Source organism: Symphalangus syndactylus, chromosome X (genome assembly GCF_028878055.3).
Source record: "Symphalangus syndactylus isolate Jambi chromosome X, NHGRI_mSymSyn1-v2.1_pri, whole genome shotgun sequence".
In the NCBI taxonomy this organism is placed as follows: Eukaryota; Metazoa; Chordata; class Mammalia; order Primates; family Hylobatidae; genus Symphalangus; species Symphalangus syndactylus.
Window position 1 is genome coordinate 154333926 of NC_072447.2, and position 22127 is coordinate 154356052.

Consider the following 22127-nt stretch of genomic DNA (forward strand, 5'->3'; position numbering starts at 1 on the left):
TCTGCTTTTCAGAAGACATTGTTTAGAAAATAAAAGGACAGGCCACAGAGTGAGGGAGTATATTCACAAATCATGTATTTGATGTAGGACCTGTATGTTGAGTCTATAAAGAACTCTTAAAATTCTGTAATATGAAGAAAAACAAATAAATTATAAATGGGCAAAAGATTTGAATAATAAACTTCACAAAAGAAGATATACGAATAATCTACAAGTACTTGAAAAGAGGCCGGGCACGGTGGCTCACGCTTGTAATCCCAGCACTTTGGGAGGCCGAGGCGGGCGGATCACGAGATCAGGAGATCGAGACCACGGTGAAACCCCGTCTCTAATAAAAATACAAAAAAATTAGCCGGGCGTGGTGGCGGGCACCTGTAGTCCCAGCTACTCGGAGAGGCTGAGGCAGGAGAATGGCGTGAACCCGGGAGGCGGAGCTTGCAGTGAGCCGAGATTGCGCCACTGCACTCCAGCCTGGGCGACAGAGCGAGACTCCATCTCAAAAAAAAAAAAAAAAAGTACTTGAAAAGATTTTCAATGTCATTAGTCATTAGGGAAATGCAAATTAAAATAACAAGATACCACTAAACAGACAAAAGAATTAATAAAGTTTTAAATAATAAGACACACAATACCAAGACAGAACACACCAAGTGCTGTTGAGAATGTGGACCAACTAGAACTTGCATGTATTACGAGTGAAAATGTAAATTGTACAGGCATTTTGGAAAACCAGTTTGCCAGGGTCCAATAACATTTAGCATACATTTATCATACAAGATAGCACTTTTACTTGTAGGTATTTACCATAGTGAATCAAAACATATGCCCACATAAATGTTAATAGCAATTTTATTCACAAGAGCCAAAAACTAGAAACAACCCTCATGTCCAGGAGAACATCAATAGATTTAAAGAAAACAGTGCATTCATATACTGTATACCCCATGTGAAGCAATTCCAATTCTAATAGTTTACTCAAAATATAGAAACATATCCACACAAAAGCTTGTTTGTGAATATTTATAGAGGCATTATTTATTATAGCAAAAACTAGAGGTGACCTAACTGCCCATCAGCTGGTGCATGAATAAAAATTTTAGTGTATCTAGAATGTAGAATAATACTCAGCAATATGAAGAAATGAACTGCTGTCACTAGCAACAACTAGATCAATCAACATCATATTGAGAGAAATAAGCCAAACACAAGAATACTTACTCTTTGATTCCATTTGTGTGAAACTCTAGAAAAATTATAACTACTCCACAGTTACAGAAAGGAGATAAATAGCTGCCGAAGGTTGGAGTGAGTAAGATTTATTCCAAAGGGGCCAATGGGAATGCTTTATATCTTGATTTTTATGGTGGTATTAGGTATATGTGCATTTGCTAGACTGCATCAAACTGTGCATTTAAAGTGGGTGCAATTTATGTAAATTACTCTTGAATATAATTGATTTAAAAATCTGGATGAAGCAGCTAATCAGTGCAACTAAGTTCTTTTATTACAGAGTCGGTCAGAATATTAGGACACTTGGCAAACTGTCATCCATATAATATCACTGACAGCCTAACAAGGTGGATAATATTGTTCCCATTTTACAGAGTAAGGAATTGTAGCCAGGAGATGTCAGCTTTGCTTTTGTCTCATAGCAAGTGCTCAATGAATATGCTGAAATAGCTTGCCCACAGCCACAAAGTCAGTCACTTGGTCAGTGGCAAAGCCGGGACTATAGTTTTAGTTTCTGGATTCCTGGCCCAGTGCTCTTTCCATTGCATGGTGATGAAAAGGAGGAGAGAGAGAGAGGACAGTAACAATGCTGGCATGGGGAGATGTGTGGGTGAGTTAAAATGTGTAATGTGTCTACCACCTGCCAGGGCTTGGATTTCTGGTGGCCATCAGTTTCGAGAGGTGGCGTGGGGGTGGGGGTGGGGTCCTTATTGATTCCATGAGTCCTCAGGAGTCGGACCCGAATCTTTGCAAATGGACATAGCAACCACGGCAAAGTTTCAAATATAGTAAAGACACCATGGTGGGCCCAATATTCAGGAGCATAGTGTCAGCTCTGTCTGTAGATATAAGTGTGCCAACGAACAGGGAAATCCAAATGCAAAGAGACTCTTCTCCAATATATGTAAGTCGTTTCTGCCTCTTCTCATGTCACATTTCTGAGGCTTTCCAAAGCACTCAGTTGCATCCAGGAAGAGAGGCAAAAGAAAGGAATGGGTGTGCTCACGGTTGCTGGATCTGCAGTGCTGCTCTGGGATGAAAGAGGAAAAAGAGGGGAATCCTGAAGCCCTCCGTCCTGCAGTGGATGAGAGAGGGGAGTACAAGAGTGATGTGTGTGGCCACAATGCTAGGATTCACAGTGGTGGTAGTAGGCTCCCTAAGCTGTGGACAGTCTGTCTCAATCAGAGCCTCAGAGCTAGCAAAGCACAAAACCTTGCTGGCCTTCATTCCTTGAGTAAGTGAAGTTCCGCACCACCCTCCATCCACCACATAGCCTTAGTACGTATTAGTCCCTTTGCCTGAAATGCTCTTCCTGTAACTGCTCACATGGCTAATTACTTCTCGTCTTTCAGATTTCAGCTCAAATGTCACCTCCTCAGGAAGGTTTCCTGAACATCAGACCACACTAGTAAACCACCTCTTCCTCTCTTTGTTCTCAATCATATCATAGTTCCTCTCAAAACATTTATTTGCTGTAGAAGTGCCCTCTCTGCACTGCCTGCTCCATGAGGGCAGAGGCATTGTCTGTCGTGTTGACTTCATGGAGTGCTAACACAGAGTAGACACTCAATCACTACTTGTGGAATGAAGGAATTGAACTACTCAAGGGACACAGATCATAGTGGCCACGGATGCCCGAGATTTGATGGGGCCACTGAAGGGGCCGGTTAGCAGCAACCACCTCCTCTAATTTCATGATCTCCTCCCCTACTCTCCACACTAGGAAGATAAGGCCCTGAGACAGCCTGCCTAGCTATCTTGTGTGTGCTCCATTATTGCTGCCTCTGCTCTGGGGTCATCACTCTCCTCACAGCAATTTTTCTCCACAGTCCAGCACCTGTTTCCTATTCCTTCTCAAAACTGACCCCAAAGGAGGGGTAATGACATGAGTAACATGTCCTTAGGTCTTGGCTGGACTTCTACCTGGCCTCCACACCCTTAGCACCCTATATCTAGGCTTGCAGGGATATATCTGAGGAGCACATTTAGTTCTCTCTAGGATTTGAGAAGGCTTAATCATCAGGAAGCAGTTCGGTAAGGGAGGTGGGAGGGGAAAAGGTGGCAATAGGGTGGAGCCCAGGTATTGCTATCTGCTAAAGAAATCAGTCACTGAAAGTACAGTTGTGGAAGCTACAGCTGGGGAAGGTTATTGATCATCAGGGTGCATAACATGTAGATTTAGTGCAGACCCCACAGCTAGGGCAGTGCCCCCTCCCTATTGAACTCGTCAGGACACGAGGCCTGAATAAGTGAAGTGTCCTTAAGCACATGGTCAGATGGAAAAGCTTTTCAGAGAGCTGGGAGGTCTCAACAGCTTAGCTTCATTGCCCAGTATCCAATGAGTGGCCTCCAAAGCCAAATGTAAACTGTACCCAAACCTGGGAAGGCCTACTGAGCTTCTGACTTGGATGCCACTCTCAGGTGTCAATAAATGCCTTGGGATATATTGCAAATCCACCATAATAAAAACAGTATGGTACTGGCATAAAAACTGACATGTAGACCAATGGAGCAGAATAGAGAGCCCAGGAATAAACTTACATATGTATTATCAACTAAACTTTGACAAGGGTGCCAAGAGTATGAAATGGGGAAAGAATAGGCTCTTCAATAAATAGTGCTGGAAAAACAGGACATGCACATGCAAAAAAGGAAAATTGAACCCTTGTCTTACGCCATATATGAAAATTTATTTGAAATGGCTTAAAGATTTAAAAGTAAGGCCTGAAGTGTAAAACTTCTAGAAGAAAACATAGGGGAAAAGCTCCTTGCCATTGATCTTGGTAACGATTGTTTTGGGGTATGATATCAGAAGCACAGGCAAAAAAAGCAAAAATAAACAAGTGGGACTACATGAAATTACAAGACTCCTACACAGCAAAGAAACCATCAGCAAAATAAAATACAAGATATGTATCTGATAAGAGGTCAATATCTATTCACGAAACATATAAGGAACTTACACAACTCAATAACAAACAAACATAAAGAAAATCACAAAACAACATCAAACTCCAAATACATTAATTTTAAAAATGGGCAAATGATCTGAATGGACATTTTTCTGAAGAAGACATACAAATGGCCAATGGATGTGTGATAAAATGCTCAACATCACCAATCATTAGGAAAATGCAAATCAAAATAATCATGAGATTTCACCTCACACCTGTTAGTATGGCTAGTATCAAAAAGGCAAGAGATAAGAAGTGTTGGCAAGGGCGTGGAGAAAAGGGAGCTCTTGTACACTCTTGGTGGGACTGTAAATTGGTGCAGCAACTGTGGAAACCTATGGAGGATCCTAAAGGAAAAAAAATTGAACTACCGTATGACCCAGCAATCCTTCTTTTGGTATATATCCAAAGGAAATTAAATGACCCTCTCATAAAGATATCTGCACTCTCATGTTCATTGCAGCATTATTTACAATAGCCAAGATATGGAATCAGCCTAAATGTCCATTAATGGATAAACAGATAAAGAAAATATGGTATATATACCCAGAGGGATGTCATTCAGCCATAAAGAAGATCCTACCACTTCTAACAACATGGATGAACCTGGAGGACATTATGTTAAATTAGCCAGGCACACAAAGTCTTACATGTAGAATCTAAAAAAGTTGAAATCAAACTCATAAAAGCAGAATAGTGGTTGCCAGGAGCTGGAAGGTGGGGGATTTGGGAGATGATGATCAAAGGGTATAAACTTTCAGTTATAGGATGAATAATCACTGGAGATCTAAGGTACCGTATGGTGACAATAGTTAATACTGTATTATATCCTTGAAACTTGGTAAAAGAGCAGATTTTAAGTGTCCTCACTGCCTGCCCCCTTCACACAAGCGGTAAGTATGAGTGGTAATGATTTGACTATAGTAATCAGTATGCAATACAGAAGTATATCAAATCATCATGTTGTATACCTTACATATATATAATGTTTGTCAATTAAATATTTTAAAATTTAAAAATAATGACAGCAAACAAAAAATGCCTTGGGACACCCTTACTGTACATTTCAAATTGATCTTTGAACTGAACTGTACTTCTCTGGGCCAGGGGCTGGGGCTAAGGTGAACACCCTATGCAGGGCAATCTTGCATGAAACCACAGTAGCAAGGCCACTGATGGAACTTACCTCCAGGATTCAGCACCTTATACCTGTGAATTTGCTACACCCCCCCATGACCTCTCTAGCTCCAGAATGCAGCCAAAGTAAGTGTGTAACTATTTCTCAGGTGAGAAAACCAAAGAGGGGGCATAGAGAGGATTTGCTCACTGTACAAAATGCACCAGACAGGGTCAGAGCTCCAGTCTGAGCCTCCAGGTGCCTTGAGCTAAACTCTGGCCCATGCCCCTCACTGCTTTTGCCTATTAGAGATGACCTATGCCTGAACCTGTTTTTTCACCTTGACCTGGGTCACAAAGTCTCAAATAGGGGCCCTAGAGGCTGCCATGGAAGGAAAAGAAAGAGAGAGAGCTCAAAAAGGCAGGGAGCTGAATTCCTTCACTTGCATCTGTTCTACAGAACAAGAATTCTTCAGCTAAATCAAGCTGAAAGTCTTGGGGAGGAGTGCTCTGCCTTAGAGTTCTATGGTTTTCATGGCCCTTAGATTTCAAAGAATTGTCTTTTCTTTGCTCTTGTTTCTCGTCTCTGTGCTCCCCCTTCCCTCCCTCCCTCTCCACTAATTTTCCCTTCTCTCACTTGCCCAAACCCTGTCTCCTTAGAGATCACTTTTCAAAATTGTAAATTCTTTTAACTGAGACTGGCCCAAATTCTTGTGATGGGGCACTCCTGCCTAGATTAGGGGAACAATAGTGGGCATGTGGAGCCCAAGGCCCACCGACCAAGCAAGCAGTCTGCAGAACTGAGGGACAGGCAGGCTCCTTGCTGAGGACGCAGTCAGTGAAATGGCAGCAGCCAGTAGCTAACTCGGGAAGAGCAAACACATTATTTCCCTCTGAGCCAAAACTCAGCGGGCCTGTGGAGAGTAGGGAATGTGTGCCAGCCCCCAAATGCTATTCAAAGCATTGAAGTCAATGAGTGTTTATTGGGCTTTTACTTCGTGCCAGGCCCAGTGCTGAGCACTCCAATGTTGCATGAGTCTCAAAGCTCTCCCAGCTTTGCAAGGGAGTGGGAAATGTGCACTGGGAATTCTAATATAGGAGTCGTAAGGGACTCCAGGTGAGAAGCACACAGAGCAGGCTTTAGGGGTTAGAGTGAGGAAGAATCGCCAGTGGCTGGGCACAAGGAGGAGAAGAATAGCAAGCTAGGCCTCTGGATGGGGTGGCCTTTTGGATAGGATTGGGAAGACAGTGGAGATTTTGAGAAGCAGATATGGGGGAAAGCATGCCAGCAGGAGGCGCAAGCATGCTGAATGGCACAGCAGTAGGGATGGACACAGTGAGATCGAGGGCCTAATTGGCAATCAGATGCCATATTATATGAATCCTACCAGGCTCAGGGATCTGTCTTATCAATTCATTATCTTTTCATGGACTCTTTTTAAAGCCCCCAGTTGACTGCTCTGCCTCCAATCTCCCCCACCTCTGACCTCACATCTTGGGGGTTACCGTAAAATATAGCATGAATCATGTTTTATGCCATATCCAACTCTAAGTCCAGAGACGAGGGAAGAGCCTTGAGCACTCACAGGGGCAGGAATTGAGGAATCTTACAGATCACATCATGATTCTGTGAGTTGGGGATGGGAAACCTCCAGCTCACCAGGGCTCCTCCACACCTTTAGTATGGATCTGGGTTTATCTTACTAATACCTGCTCTACAGCTGGGAGACACTATAGAACACTGCCCAGCTGTAGGGCAGCTATTAGTAAGATATCTCCTTCAGTTCAGGCTCATGTGTTGGAATCAAGAATTGACTGACATTCCAAAGAAGACTTACCTTTGAAAAACAGAGTTTTTATTCTACTTCAAACTCTCTGAATTTGGGAGAGGCTAAGAAGGTTCACAGAGCCTCAGCTGCCACTGGTGTCCAGTCCAAGGTGTGCTGCAGGGTTTTGAAGGGATGGCCCCAAGGCTATTTGAGATTATCTGGAAGCCCATCTTGGGACTTGGGCTTGAGCTTCAGAGGGCAGGAGGCCCAGTGAGGAGGTGAGGGTCATCCCCAGTTTCTTTTCTTCTGTTCTAGTTTCACTGAGAAGCTAAGAGAAAGGGAAGTGGCCTGGGGAGCTGAAAGAACCAGCAGATAGGGGAAAGGGGAAGGGAAAGAGGCAATGAAGTACAAGGGAAGGGCCCTAGACTTTGGAATCAGGTGGCCCAAGGCCCAATTATGCCACCCACTAGCTATGGACCCAAAGAAAATCACTTCCCTAATCCTAATCATCCTCATTTATAAAATGGGGCTAATAATAGTACTTCCTGCATAGGGTTATTGTGAGAATTTAAGGTATAACCCACTGGATGCCTGACACAAGGTAGACCCCTATAAATGAAAGCTATTGGCCGAAATGGTATTGTTGTTTATCATTATCACCAACAATATCTTCATCAACAAGTTTGATCCTTTGGGGACCTACAGTAGGTGACGATGAGCATGCTTCCATTTGAAGCATGTAGTTCAATTAACTTGTCTTGATATGGATGACCCAAGAAGTTGCAGAAGTCTGGGAAAGGGCCTAGGTATAAACTCATTAAGGGAAATAAAAGTTGTTCTGGAGTAACTCCTACATAAAAAGAGACTCCTGGCCTTCTCCTGGAATAGGGATGGTGTCCAGAGGTTGTAATGGTCAGAATGACCCTGTCGGTATCTCTGTGGTTCACACTGGACCTGATCCTCTTTTAGGTCAACCTTGTGTGCATTCCACCCCCTTCCACTTTTGTCTTTATGGTCTGTTTCCTGATGGCTCAGTGAGGGAAGGAGCAAAACAGTAGCCCGACTCTGATGCATTCACACTGGCTTCGCAGCGGTGGCTCACTGAGGATGCTGACTGTGAGATGATCTACTTATGCTGGAACATGCTGCCCTTTTGTAACGCTTAAGTACCCACTCTATGTGTTTGGGCTGATGTATCCCTGTGTGGTTTAAATGCCAGGTATTTGGGTGTGTAGGAGGGTGGTACAGCATTGCAAAGACAGATCAGCAGATGAGAACCCTATGAAACATTTGTTCCATTTCTGGCCTTGCTGAGCCATTCTCACCCAAGACTGCAGCAAGACCAGGAGCTCTTTGGGCTGATATTCTTTTTCCCATCCGAAGGGTCTGGAAAAGCTATGTTATTGACCGAAAGATAAACAGGACCCTTGGAAGGTCGGTGGAACAACTATTATTCTTCCCATTTTACAGATGTGCTAATTTAAGAGACAGAGAAATGAAGTGAACTCCCATAAGGCCACACAGCTAGTAAAGGAAGAGAAAAAATGCGATATCAAGGGGCCCAATGGGCTCTGAATATTGAAGAACCTTGTGCAGCAATCAGACAAATGGCACCAAAGGTTATCTGCTATATGTGATTCTCTGTCTATGTATTTATTTATGTTGTGGTAAAATGCACATAACTTCAAATTCACCATTTTAATCATTTTAAAGTTTACATTTCAGAGGCATGTAGTACGTTCACAATGTGCAAGCATCAATGTTAACTAGTTTCAGAACATTTTCATCATCCCAAATGGAAACACTATATCTATTAAAGAGTCGCTCCCCATTTCCCCTGAGCCCTCCGGCCCTAGATAACCACTCATCTGCTATATGTCTCTGTGGATTAGCTTCTTCTGGATATTTCATATGAATGGAATCACACAATATGCAGTCTTTGTGTCTGGCTTCTGATTTCGCTGAGCATAATGTGTTGCAAGGTTCAGCCATGTTGTAGAATGTGTCAGAGCTTCATTCCCTTTTATGGCCAAATAATATTCCATTGCATGAATGGATAAACATTTTCTTTATCCATTCATCAGTTAATGGTTATTTGTTGTTGTTTTCTCATCTTTGTCTATTGTGAATGGTACATTTTAACAGAAAAGTTAAAGTTTTAATGCATACTTATTATTGTGAAACATAGTGATGGATCATAAATGAGAAGTCAGAAGAATATAACTCTGAGGCAAATCAAGTTTAAAACGTGTATCCAAGCTGAATATTGTCACAGAATGCAAAACTCAGTACCTTATGCTCTTGGGAAACAGTCATGCATTCATGGAACGGAGCCACTCATCCAACAAACATATATAGAACATAATCTGTGTGCCAGGCACTAAAGGAAAGCAGTTGAACAAAATATATAGAAGCCACTGCTTTCACAGAGATCACAGTCTTATAAAGGAGAGAGACAGCAGACGTTGGCAAAAGAGTGTGATGAGTGCTACCTTCTAGATAAACTGGTAGAACGGGGAACACAGGAAGGGAGGGAGCCAGAAACACCCACCTAGAGGATCTGAGAATTGACAGATGAGAAAAGTGTGGAGAGAGGCAGGGGAGAGTGTTCTATGCAGAGGGAAGCATATTCTAAGACATGGAGTGATACAATGAAGAACCATGTTCTAAGACATAGAGTGATACAATGAAGAACCAAAATAAATAATCAATGAGGAGCCATTGGAAAATATAAAAGAAGAAGATGTCATGACAAAAATCCACATTTTAGAAATATCACCCTGGATGCAGAGTTATTAATGTACTTGAGGGGAGTAAAGGGTGAATGTAGAAAGACAAGTTAGGGTGAATTATGGCAATATAGGCAAGTAATGATGTTGGTTTGGACTTCAATAGTAGGGGCTGAGATTGACAGAAGAGGACAGATTCAATATTTATTTATAAGGTAGATTTAACAAGTTATGGTATGTTTCCTCATTTGAATTCTGTAATATCTCACTTTCTTGATTTTCCTCCTACCTCACTGTCTGCTCCTTCTCAATTTCTATTGCTAGATCCTCCTTCTGTTCCAAAACTCTTATATTTGGAGTGACCCAGGACTCAGTGCTTGGACTCTTCTATTCTTTCTCTTTACACTGTACCCCTTGGTGATCTTATCCAGTGTTATAGCTTCCAATATTATCTATATGCTTATGGTTTCCAAGTTTATATCTCCAGTGTGAACCTCTCCCCTAAACTCCTCACTCACATGTCCCATTGCCAACTTGACGTCTCTACTTGATTATCAAATCGTACTTCGTTGTTTTTGTAAAGTTCTAGTCAGACAAATTTGGCCAGAAAAAAGGCATCTAAATTGTAAAGGAAGAAGTAAAACTATCTCTATTCACAGATGTAATGATCTTACGTATATAAAATCCCAAAGAATCCATAAGAAAGCTTCTAGAGCTAATAAAAAATTCAGCAAAGTTTCAGGGAACAAAATCAACACATAGAAACCAGTTGTTTATATATACCGGCAGTAACCAGTTCAAAGGAATAAATTAAACTTAGCATATGAAAGGCATGCAAACTGCGAACTGACTGAAAACTGCAAAACATTGCTGAAAGAAATTAAAAACTTAAATAAACAGAAAGTCAGCCTGTGTTAATTAATGAGGAGACTTAATATCGTTAAGATGGCAATACTACCCAAAGCAACCTGTAAAGTCTACACAATCTTTATCAAAATTCTAATAGGCGCTTTTGAAGAAAGAGTAAAGTTGATCCCAACTGTGGCCCTGAACGGAACAGACGGTTTGGCAGCCATTTAGAATCAACTGTTTGTGATTAAAGCCTCAGTGGGTAGTGTAGGGCCCTGCAGACGGAGGCCTGTCACTTCTGATCACGGAATTGTAAGGGTCCCCAAATAGCCAAAAGAATGTTGAAAAAGAAAAACAATTTAGAGGGCTCACACTTTCCTGATTTCAAAACCTAATACAAAGCTGCAGTAATCAAAATAGTGTGGTGCTGACATAAGGATAGACATATAGACCAATGAAATAGAATTGAGGTCCAGAAATAGATTCATGGCCAGTTGAATTTTGGCAAGGGTGACCAGTCCATTAAATGAGAAAACAATAGTCTTTTCAACAAATAATTCGGGAACAACTAGATTTCCACATGCAAAAGAATAAAATGTGGACCCACTATCTCACACCTAAAATTTTGTCTCACACATAAAAATTTAATGAAAATTGATCAATGGTCTAAATGTAAGAGATAAATCTTAAACTTTTTAGAAGAGGACATAAGAATAAATCTTTATAATATCAGATTTGGCATTAGCATCTTAGGACACTAAAGGCACAGGCAACAGCAACAAAAAAAATAGACTGGACTTCAACAAAATTAGAATAAACCTTTACGCATTAATGTACACCATTACGAAAGTGAAAAGACACCCTACAGAGCGATAGAAAATATTTTCAAGTCATATATCATCTGATAACAGTTTGATATCTAGAATATACAGCATAATATACTGTTACAATGCAACAACAAAAAGACAAAAACCCACTTTAAAAATAGGCAAACTGAACAGGAAACACAGAAAGCTTTCCCACTAAAAACTGGAAAAAGAAAAGGATGACCACTTTCACCATTGTTACTCAACATAGTACTGGAAGTCGTAGCCAGAGCAAGTAGGCAACAGAAACAAAGAAAAGGAATCCAGATTGGAAAGGAGGAAGTCAAATTGTCTCTGTTTGCAGATGACTTGATCTTATATATTGATAAAAACCTCAAGACTCTGCCAAAAACCTCTTGGAACTAATAAATGAATTCAGTAAATTTGCAGGATACAAAATCAGCATAGAAAAATCAGTAGTGAACTGATATACATGAACAACAAGCTAGCTGAAGAAGAAAACAAGAAGGCAATCCAATTTACAACAGGTACAAAAATATATACCTAAGAATACATTTAACCAAAAAGGTGAACGGCCTCTACAAGGAAAACTACCAAAAAAAAAAAAAAAACTGATGAAACAAATTGAAGAGGTTACAAACAAATGGAAAGACATTTGTTCCATGCTTATGGATTGGAATAATTAACATTGTTAAAATGACCATACTACTCAAAGCAATCTACAGATTCAAGGCAATCCCTACCAAAATATCAATGACTGTCTTCACAGAAGTAGGGCAAAATATTTAAATGTATATAGAACCACAAAAAATCTCAGATAGCCAGTGCAATCCTAAGCAAAAAGAGCAAAGCTGGAGGCATCACACTACCAGACTTCAAAATATACTACAAAGCTATAGTAACTAAAATAGCATAGTACTGGTATGAAAACAGACACATAGACCAATGGAACAACATAGAGAACCCAGACATCAATCTATGTATTTGGAGCCAATTGATTTTTGACACAGGTGCCAAGAACACTCATTGTGGAAAGGCCAGTTTCTTCAATAAATAGTGCTGGGGAAAATTGGATACCCATGCACATAAGAATGAAACTAGACCCACACCTCTCACCCTACACAAAAATCACTCAAAATGGATGAAAGACCCAAATGTAATACCTAAAACTACAAAACTAGTAGAGGAAAATATTAGGGAAATTATTTAGGACATTTGTCTGGGAAAAGATTCTATGAATAGGACTTCAAAAGCATAGGCAGAAAAAGCAAAAATAAACACATAGAATTAAATTAAACTAAAAGCCTTCTGCACAGCAAAGGAAACAATCAACAGAGTGAAAAAACAACCTACACAATGAGAGAAAATATTAGCAAATTATTCATCTGAAAAGGGATTAATACCCTGAATATATAAGGAATTCAACAGCAAAATAATAAAAGCCAAACAATCCAATTAAATATGGGCAAATGATCTAACAGAAATTTCTCAAAAGAAGACATGCAAATGGCCAACAAATAGATTAAAAAATGCTCAACATTACTAATCAAAAGTGAACTGCAAATCAAAACCACAATGAGATGTCACTCACATCTGTTAGAGTGGCTACTATAAAAAAGACAAAAAAAATTCTGGCAAGGATGCAGAGGAAAGGGAACTCTTACACATTGTTGGTGGGAATGTAAACTAGTATAGCCACTATGTAGAGCAGTATGGAGATTGCTCAAAAAACTACAAATAGAACTACCATATGATCCAGCAATCCCACTACTGGGAATTTATCCAAAGGAGATGAAATCAGTATATAAAAGAGACATCTGCAACCCTATGTTTATTGCAGCACTATTCACAATAGCCAAGATATGGAATCAACCTAGGTGTCCAACAACAGATGAGTTGGTAAAGAAAATGTGATACACATAAATGACGGAGTACTAATCAGCCATAAAAAAGAATGAAATCCTGACATTTGCAACAACATGAATGAAACTGGAGGATGTGATGTTAGGGAAAACAGGCCAGGAGCAGAAAGTCAAACAATGCGTGTTCTCACTCATATGTGGAAGCTAAAAATGTTTATCTTATAAAAGTAAAAAGTAGAAGAGAGGCTGAGAAGAGTAAAAGAAAGGGGTGGGGATAGGCAGAAATTTGTTGAAAGATGCGAAATTACAGGTGGATAGGAGGAATAATTTCTAGTGTTCTATACCACAGTAAGATGACTATAGTTAACAATAATATCTTATATCATTTTAAATAGCTAGGAGAGGGATATTGAATGTTTCCACACGCAAAGAAACGATAAATGTTTGAGATTGTGTATATGCTAATTATGCTGATCTGATCAATCTGCATGTCTTGAAACATTACTATGTACCCCATGAATATGTGTAATTATTATATGCCACATGTTCTCACTTATAAATGGGAGCTAAATGATGAGAACACATGGACACATAGAGGGAAACAACACACACTGGGGACTTTCAGAGGGTGGAGGGTGGGAGAGGGAGAAGATCAGGAAAAATAACTAATGGGCACTAGGCTTAATATTTGGGTGAGGAAATAATTTGTACAACAAACCCCCATGACATAAGTTTACCTTTGTAACAAACCTGCACTGTACCTCAAATTTAAGGTTAAAAAAAAGAAAATGTAGAATTAAAATCTTAATGAGATGCCACTTTATACCTACTAGGACAGCTGTGTTTTTTTTTTTTTTTTTTTAAAAAGAAAAACGTGTTGTCAAGGATGTGGAGAAATCGCAATCCCGGTATATCGCTTATGGGAATGTAAAACACGTCAACCAACCACTCAGACCAAGAAATACCATTTGACCCAGCCATCCCATTACTGGGTATATACCCAAAGGACTATAAATCATGCTGCTATAAAGACACATGCACACGTATGTTTATTGCGGCACTATTCACAATAGCAAAGAGTTGGAACCAACCCAAATGTCCAACAACGATAGACTGGATTAAGAAAATGTGGCACATATACACCATGGAATATTATGCAGCCATAAAAAATGATGAGTTCGTGTCCTTTGTAGGGACATGGATGAAACTGGAAAACATCATTCTCAGTAAACTATCGCAAGGACAAAAAACCAAACACCGCATGTTCTCACTCATAGGTGGGAATTGAACAATGAGAACTCATGGACACAGGAAGGGGAACATCACGCTCCGGGGACTGTTGTGGGGTGGGGGGAGGGGGGAGGGACAGCATTAGGAGATACACCTAATGCTAAATGACGAGTTAATGGGTGCAGGAAATCAACATGGCACATGGATACATATGTAACAAACCTGCACATTGTGCACATGTACCCTAAAACCCTAAAGTATAATAAAAAAAAAAAAAAAAAAAAAAAAAAGAGCATCCGCTGACACCATGGCAACCAACCGTGTGCTCCTTCCCTAGCTCGTCTCTGGTTTTCCTCCCTATAATAGAGACAGTGGTACTTCTGGTTACAGTGGTACCAAATTTCTGGTTATCATACACTTGTCTTTTACTTCTTGTTTTGAAATACATATTTCTAAATATATATTAAAGAAGCTATTGCTTACTTTTACTAGCCTGATATCTAAAAATGGTATCGTATTCAATATGATACACCATATTAATAGAATAAAAGGAAAAAACCCCACATGATCTTGTTTGTGCCCAGAAAAAGTATTTGACAAAGTATAACATCCTTTTATAATAAAAACACTGAACAAACCAAGAGTAGAAAGGAACTTCCTCTACCTGATAAAGCATTCTATGAAAAAAAGCCGCAGATAACATCACACATGATACAAAACTGAACTTTCCCCCAAGTCAAGCTCCTGATGTGAAGCAGGAGAAGTGCTTGTACAAACCCCGAGGATAATAGATGTGATCCTGCTTTGTAAATTGTAAAGCACTGTGTCCACAGAAGGGCTCAAGGTTCTGTTCAATGTTTCTCTGCCTCGGGCCAGTCCTTCTCCCCTGCATTTTGCCCCTGAGTGTGCTGGGTAGGTTGGAGAGATTAGCTCTGTGGAGTGTTCAGGTTTGGATTGGAAGCTGTGGCCCTGAATGGAACAGACGGTTTGGCAGCCATTTAGAATCAACTGTTTGTGATTAAAGCCTCAGTGGGTAGTGTAGGACCCTGCAGACGGAGGCCTGTCACTTCTGATCATGTTCCTACTCCATCATCTGTGGCTGACTCCTTAACATGCTGATGCAGGGCTAGAGCCTGGAACCCTGATTTAATTCCTCAGCGCCCATTGGGGTGTTCTGGGCCTTTGCACACGTCGAAGAGGGGAAACACTTCCTCCTTTTTAGATGCAGCCAGTTTTGGCTGTCCTTCATTTCTCTTCATGCACAGCAAGCCAATTCCTATTAACACTTGCCTGGACAATTGCAACAGCCTCCAAACCAGTCTCCCTGCCTCCACTCTTGTCCTTTCAGGCTACTTTTCACATGGCAACCAGGGTGAACTTGTGAAAATGAAAATACGATCACATCATTGGCCTACTGAAGAGTGCCCTCAAGACTAAGTCAAAGCTGTTTGGATTTCAGAAAGCCTTTCAGGATTTTTTTTGTTTTGTTTTAAAGTGATTAGCCATTGCTTTGTTACTAAGTTACTGAGTTTTTTATTTAGATGTTAGTCCAATATTGTCCACAACATGATGACAACAACAGCAGCAGGTCACCTTCATTTAGCGTGCTAGGCACTGAGCCATGCACTCTGCACGTATTGTCTCCTTTAATACTTACGGCAGGAAGCCACTAACAGTATTTCCACTTTACAGATAAAAAACTGGCCCCAGTGAAGCTATGTAGCTTCCCAAAGGTTACCCAGCTAGAAGGAGCAAAGCCTGGATTTGAAGACTGCCTTGTGTCTTAATCACTGTGTGTGGAACTTCCCCAAGTCTCTATCCTATGGTTGACCTGCGTGACAGGTTGCTCACCACCATAAGACATCCTGTTCCAGTGGGAGGCACTCTGCCTATGCTATTGCTTTGGTTGAGTGGCAGTCTGCCTCCCTGGCCTCAGCACAGCCCACTAGAGCCCATCAGAACAAATCTCTGCCCTCTGCTTCAGTCTTGCCCTGTGGGGACTGTGAGCCAGTCACCAAATATCCTCACCTCACCTGCCCAAAGCTTTCTGGGGCCCTCAGCCATCTGGTCAATTTCCTCTGGAGTGCTCAGCCTATCACAACTAACTCATCCCCATTCACTAGAGAGAGCTGTTGGGGAATCAAATTTGTTTCTTGGTTAAGGGCTTTGGAGCCACACAGGCCCAGGTTCAAATCTCCACTAGACTCGTTATTGGCTCTGTGACACAGGAAATGTTGCTTAACTTCTTCAAATCTAGTTTCTACTTTGTAATACTGGAATAACCATAGTACTTTCCTTATAAGTTTATTGTGAGAATTAACTTGAATTAATTTATGTAAGATGCTTAAAGTACTGCCACGCACATAGCAAACTATAAGACTGTATTTGTTGCACTGTATGTTTTCCTGATTTGCCTGAGAACAGACATTTTCTTTTTTATTTTTTTAAAACATATTGAGAGGCATAGCTTACATATAGGACAGCATACGAACATTAAGTGAATATTTATATAGGTATAAACCTGTATAACCATAACTCAGCTCAAGATAGGGAAAATATTCATTCCCTAATGTCCATTCCCATTCAATGCCCCATTCTTAGATGTATTTAATAATCTGATTTGTGTTCCTATAGATTGTATTTGTCCCTTCTAGAGTTTCATACAGGTAGAATCATACAGTTTGTATTTTTTGTCTGGCTTCTTTCACACAGCATATTTTTGAGGTCATCCATGTTGTAAAATGTATCAGTGGTTCATTTTTTTTTTATTGCATCATGTCACATTTTGTTATCTATTAACCTGTTGATGAACATATTTTTCCAGTTGGGAGACAATATGAATAACGTTATTATGGACATTTGAGTACAAGTCTTTGTGCAGACATACGTTTTTGTTTCATTTGGATATATATCTAGGAATGGAATTGCTGGATCATATGGTAACTCTATGTTTAACTGTATTAGAAACCATCAAACTATTTTCTAAACTGTTTGTATCATTTTACTAGCAGTGTGTGAGGGTTCCAGTTCTCCCCATTCTTGCCAACACTTCTTATCACTCTTTTAAATAGGACTTTAGTAGCCATTCTAGTGGATGTACAGTAATTGGAAGTTATTAAATGACTATACACTGGGCTCAGTCTTGATGTAGGCATTGTATGTGAGATTGATTGGACACAGTAGGTGTGAAAACTACAATTATGAGGATACCTTATATTCAGTAGCATTATCACTCTGACTTCGGTACATAACAACACTGTAAGGTAAGGTAGGCATCTCAGAAATCATTATCCTCATTGTACAGATGAGGAAACTGCAGCTTGTTCACTCATTAAACAGTGAACATCTGCTATGTGCCAGATGTCAGGCTGGACTCTGGGAGACTTCTGGACCAGCCAGACATTTTTGCCAGCCACAGTGAGGGTTCCAGGCCATTGGGAAAGATGGCTCCTGGACAAGTACTAAGCCACACAACCCAGACACAAAGATTCAAATGAGACTTGATGCCATGCTAAACTCGACCCCAGCCCTTTTGACCTTGCTCTCTATTTGTCTCAGCCTAGTCCAGGTTTGAGAGTCCTTTCTGAAGAAGACTTATTTTTCAAGCACAGTTAATGATGTTGTCTTATCAGAACTGAGGTAAAGAGGCCGGGCGCGGTGGCTCACGCTTGTAATCCCAGCACTTTGGGAGGCCGAGGCGGGCGGATCACGAGGTCAGGAGATCGAGACCACGGTGAAACCCCGTCTCTACTAAAAATACAAAAAAATTAGCCGGGCGTGGTGGCGGGCGCCTGTAGTCCCAGCTACTCGGAGAGGCTGAGGCAGGAGAATGGCGTGAACCCAGGAGGCGGAGCTTGCAGTGAGCCGAGATTGTGCCACTGCACTCCAGCCTGGGCGACAGAGCAAGACTCCGTCTCAAAAAAAAAAAAAAAAAAAAAAAAGAACTGAGGTAAAGAGAAGGATCTCCATGGCTGGGACATAGCAGATAACCAGCTAGGGGTGCGGTGGTCATTAGGCATCGACCCTTTGGCCATCCTGGTGTCACTCAGGCTCATTCACCCATTACTGGGTGAAAAATCATTTGTAATGGGGAGGGTCCACCCTAGGGACTTTTCACTGGAGAATGATATTTGGGGACACTCTCTGCCCAATGCCTCTTAGAATCACTAGAGATACTATGTACTCATCACCACCCCAAAGCAATTTTTGTGCCTTGTACAAGGCCTATAACTTTTCCAAACTTCTCTTAAACTGCGTGGCAATACATCCAGTAGTTTTCAAGTGATACAGAAATGGTTACACGGACACAAACCAAATTGGCAATACATCTAACTGAAAGGGCGGAGTAGGACAACACATGTCTCCTCCCACACATGTATCCCACTCCCTCTGTTTGTTCCTTTGGATAGTATGCAAGGAAATTGGGGGACACTTCCAAAGGGGCCTTTCCTGCCATTTCCCTGGGAGAAGTAAGGCATATGTTGTTTTCCTGAAAAGCTGATTCTCGGAGAGTTTTGCTTTTCAATAATTATGCATCCACGGCAGATTCATCAGTCTATAATATATTCCTTAGTGACGAGCAATTTGTTGTTCTTCTTCTAGCACAAATCACAGTAGCCTTGGTAAACTCATCTTCTTCTCCTGCTATCTTTCAAAGGGTGACTAATGTGGGCCATCCAATAGGTAATGTAAACATGACCCTGGGGTTGAAATGGGACAGGTGGGTGCTAATTTAAACTGAATTGCCACTTGGAGGGTTACCAACCACCCAGAAAGCCATGTTGGAGGCATTATTAACCTGTGCTCACCCACTGCTAAAGGTCCCACTTGGAAGGTCCCAACAACTCTTTCTTCTCAAAGGACTATATGAGTTCCTGCTTCTCTTTTTAATGTTTTTTAATTCTTAATTTTTTGAGGTACATAATAGGTGTATAATTTATAGGTAAATGAGATGTTTTGATCCAGGCATGCAATGCAAAATAATCACATCATGGAGAATGGGGTATCCATCCCTTCAAGTATTTACCCTTTGTGTTACAAACAATTCAGTTACACTCTTTTAGTTATTTTAAAACGTAAAATTAAGTTATTATTGACTATAGTCTCCCTTTTGTGCTATCAAATAGTAGGTCTTTTTCATTCTTTCTATTTGTTTGTACCCATTAACCATCCCTACCTTCTCCCCAGCCCCCTACTACCCTTCCCAGCCTCTGGTAACCATCCTTCTACTCTCTATGCTCATGAGTTAAATTGTTTTGATTTTTAGATTTCACAAATAAGTGAGAACATGCAATGTTTGTCTTTCTGTGTCTGGTTCATTTCACTTAACATAATGATCTCCAGTTCCATCCATGTTGCTGCAAATGGCGAGATCTCATTCTTCTTTATGGCTGAATAGTACTCCACTGTGCATACTTACCACATTTTCTTTATCCATTTATCTGTTGGTGGACACTTAAGTTGCTACCAGATGTTAACTATTGTAACTACTGTAAATAGTGCTACAACAAACATGGGAATGCAGATATCTCTTTGAAATACCAATTTTCTTTCTTTTGGGTATATACCCAGCAATGAGATTACTGAATCGTAAGGTAGCTCAATTTTCGGTTTTTTGAGGAACCTCCAAACTGTTCTCCATAGTGGTTGTACTAATTTACATTCCCACTAACAGTGTACAAAGATTCCCTTTTCTCCACATCCCCTCCAGCATTTATTATTGCCTGACTTTTGGATAGAAGTCATTTTAACTGATATGAGATGATGTGTCATTGTAGTTTTGGTTTGTTTTTCTCTAATGATCAATGGTGTTGAGCAACTTTTCATATGTCTGTTTCCCATTCGTATGTCTTCTTTTGAGAAATGTCTATTCAAATATTTTGCCCGTTTTTGATTGGATTATTAGACTGAGTTGTTTGAACTCCTTATATATTCTGGTTATTAATCTGCTATTAGATGGGTATTTTCCTGCTTCTCTTTTTCAAGGTTGTTTTGGGTATTCTAGGTGCATATATTACCATATTAATTTTAGCATCAGATTTCCTATTTCTACAAAATATGTATTTTGTGATTTTTGATTGGAATTGCATTGAATCTATAGAACAGCTTAGGAAAATTAACATTCTAATGATATTGGGTCTTCTGATCCAGGAACACAGTATATCTATTTTGGTATTTCATTTTCTCAGCAGTGTTCTGTAATTTTCAGTGTCTAAGTGTCTCATTCCTTTGTCAGATTTGTCCCTAAGTATTCCATACTTTTCAAAATGATTGTATGCAGTATTTTTAAATTTTAATTTCTCTTTTTTATCATTACCTTACACATCTACAATTGATTCTTGTTTATTGATCTTATATCCTGCAAACTTGCTGTATTACATTCTTATGACTGCTATAACAAATTAACACAAACCTAGTAGCTTAAAACAATACAAATTTATTATATTACAATTCTGGCAGTCAGAGGTCCAAAATTAGTCTCAGTGACCTAAAATCAAGGTATCATCAGGTCTGTGCTCCTTCTGGATTCTTTGGGGGAGAATCTCCTTTTCTTGTCTAGCTTCCAGAGGCTATTCATATTGTTTGACTCATGGCTCCAGTTTCCATCTTAATGCCAGCAGAATAACATCTTCCAATGTTTCTCTCTTTATGACTCTGCCCCTTTTGCTTTCCTCTTATGATTGCATTAGGCCCACCAGGATAATCCAGAATAATATTCTTATGTCAAGTTCCTTAACTTAATCACACCTGCCAAGCCCCTCTTGCCATGGAAGGTAACATATTCACAGGCTCTGAAGATTAGAATATGAACATCTTTAGAAGACTGTTATTCTGACTACAACACTTATCAAAGACACTAGTTTCAGACTTTTAAACAAGATTTAGTCAGATTTTCTATGTAGATTATAATAATGTCTGTAAATAAAGGGTTTTTATTTTTCTTTTTCAATCTACATGCTTGCCTGCCTGTCTGCCTGCCTGCCTTCCTTCCTTCCTTCCTTCCTTCCTTCCTTCCTTCCTTCCTTCCTTTCCTTTCCTTTCCCTTCCTTCCTTCCTTCCTTCCTTCCTTCCTTCCTTCCTTCCTTCCTTCCTTCCTTCCTTCCTTCCTTCTTCTTCCCTTATTTTTCTTCTAGCTTTATTGCAGCGGTTAGAATCTCTAGTACAATGTTAAGTAGAAGTGATGAAAGTGAACTCCTTATCTTGTTCCAGATCTTCAAGCAAGGTCATTCATTCCTTCATCATAATGTACTATGATTTCTTATAAGTTCCTTTTATCTGGTTGTGGAAGTTCTCTTCTATTCCTAGTTTGTGCAGAGGTTTCATAAGTAATGGATTTTGAATGCTGTCGAATGCTTCTGCTGAGGTCATCATATGGGTCTTTTTAGGTTTGTTAATATGATGTACTACATTGATTAATTTTCAAACATTAACACAAACTTGCATTCCTGGGATACATCTACTTGAACATGATGTAGTATCCTTTTTACATGTTGCTGGCTTTTAATTTGCTAAAAATACTTTAAGATTTTTTTTAAAAATATGTACTTGAAGATATTGGTCT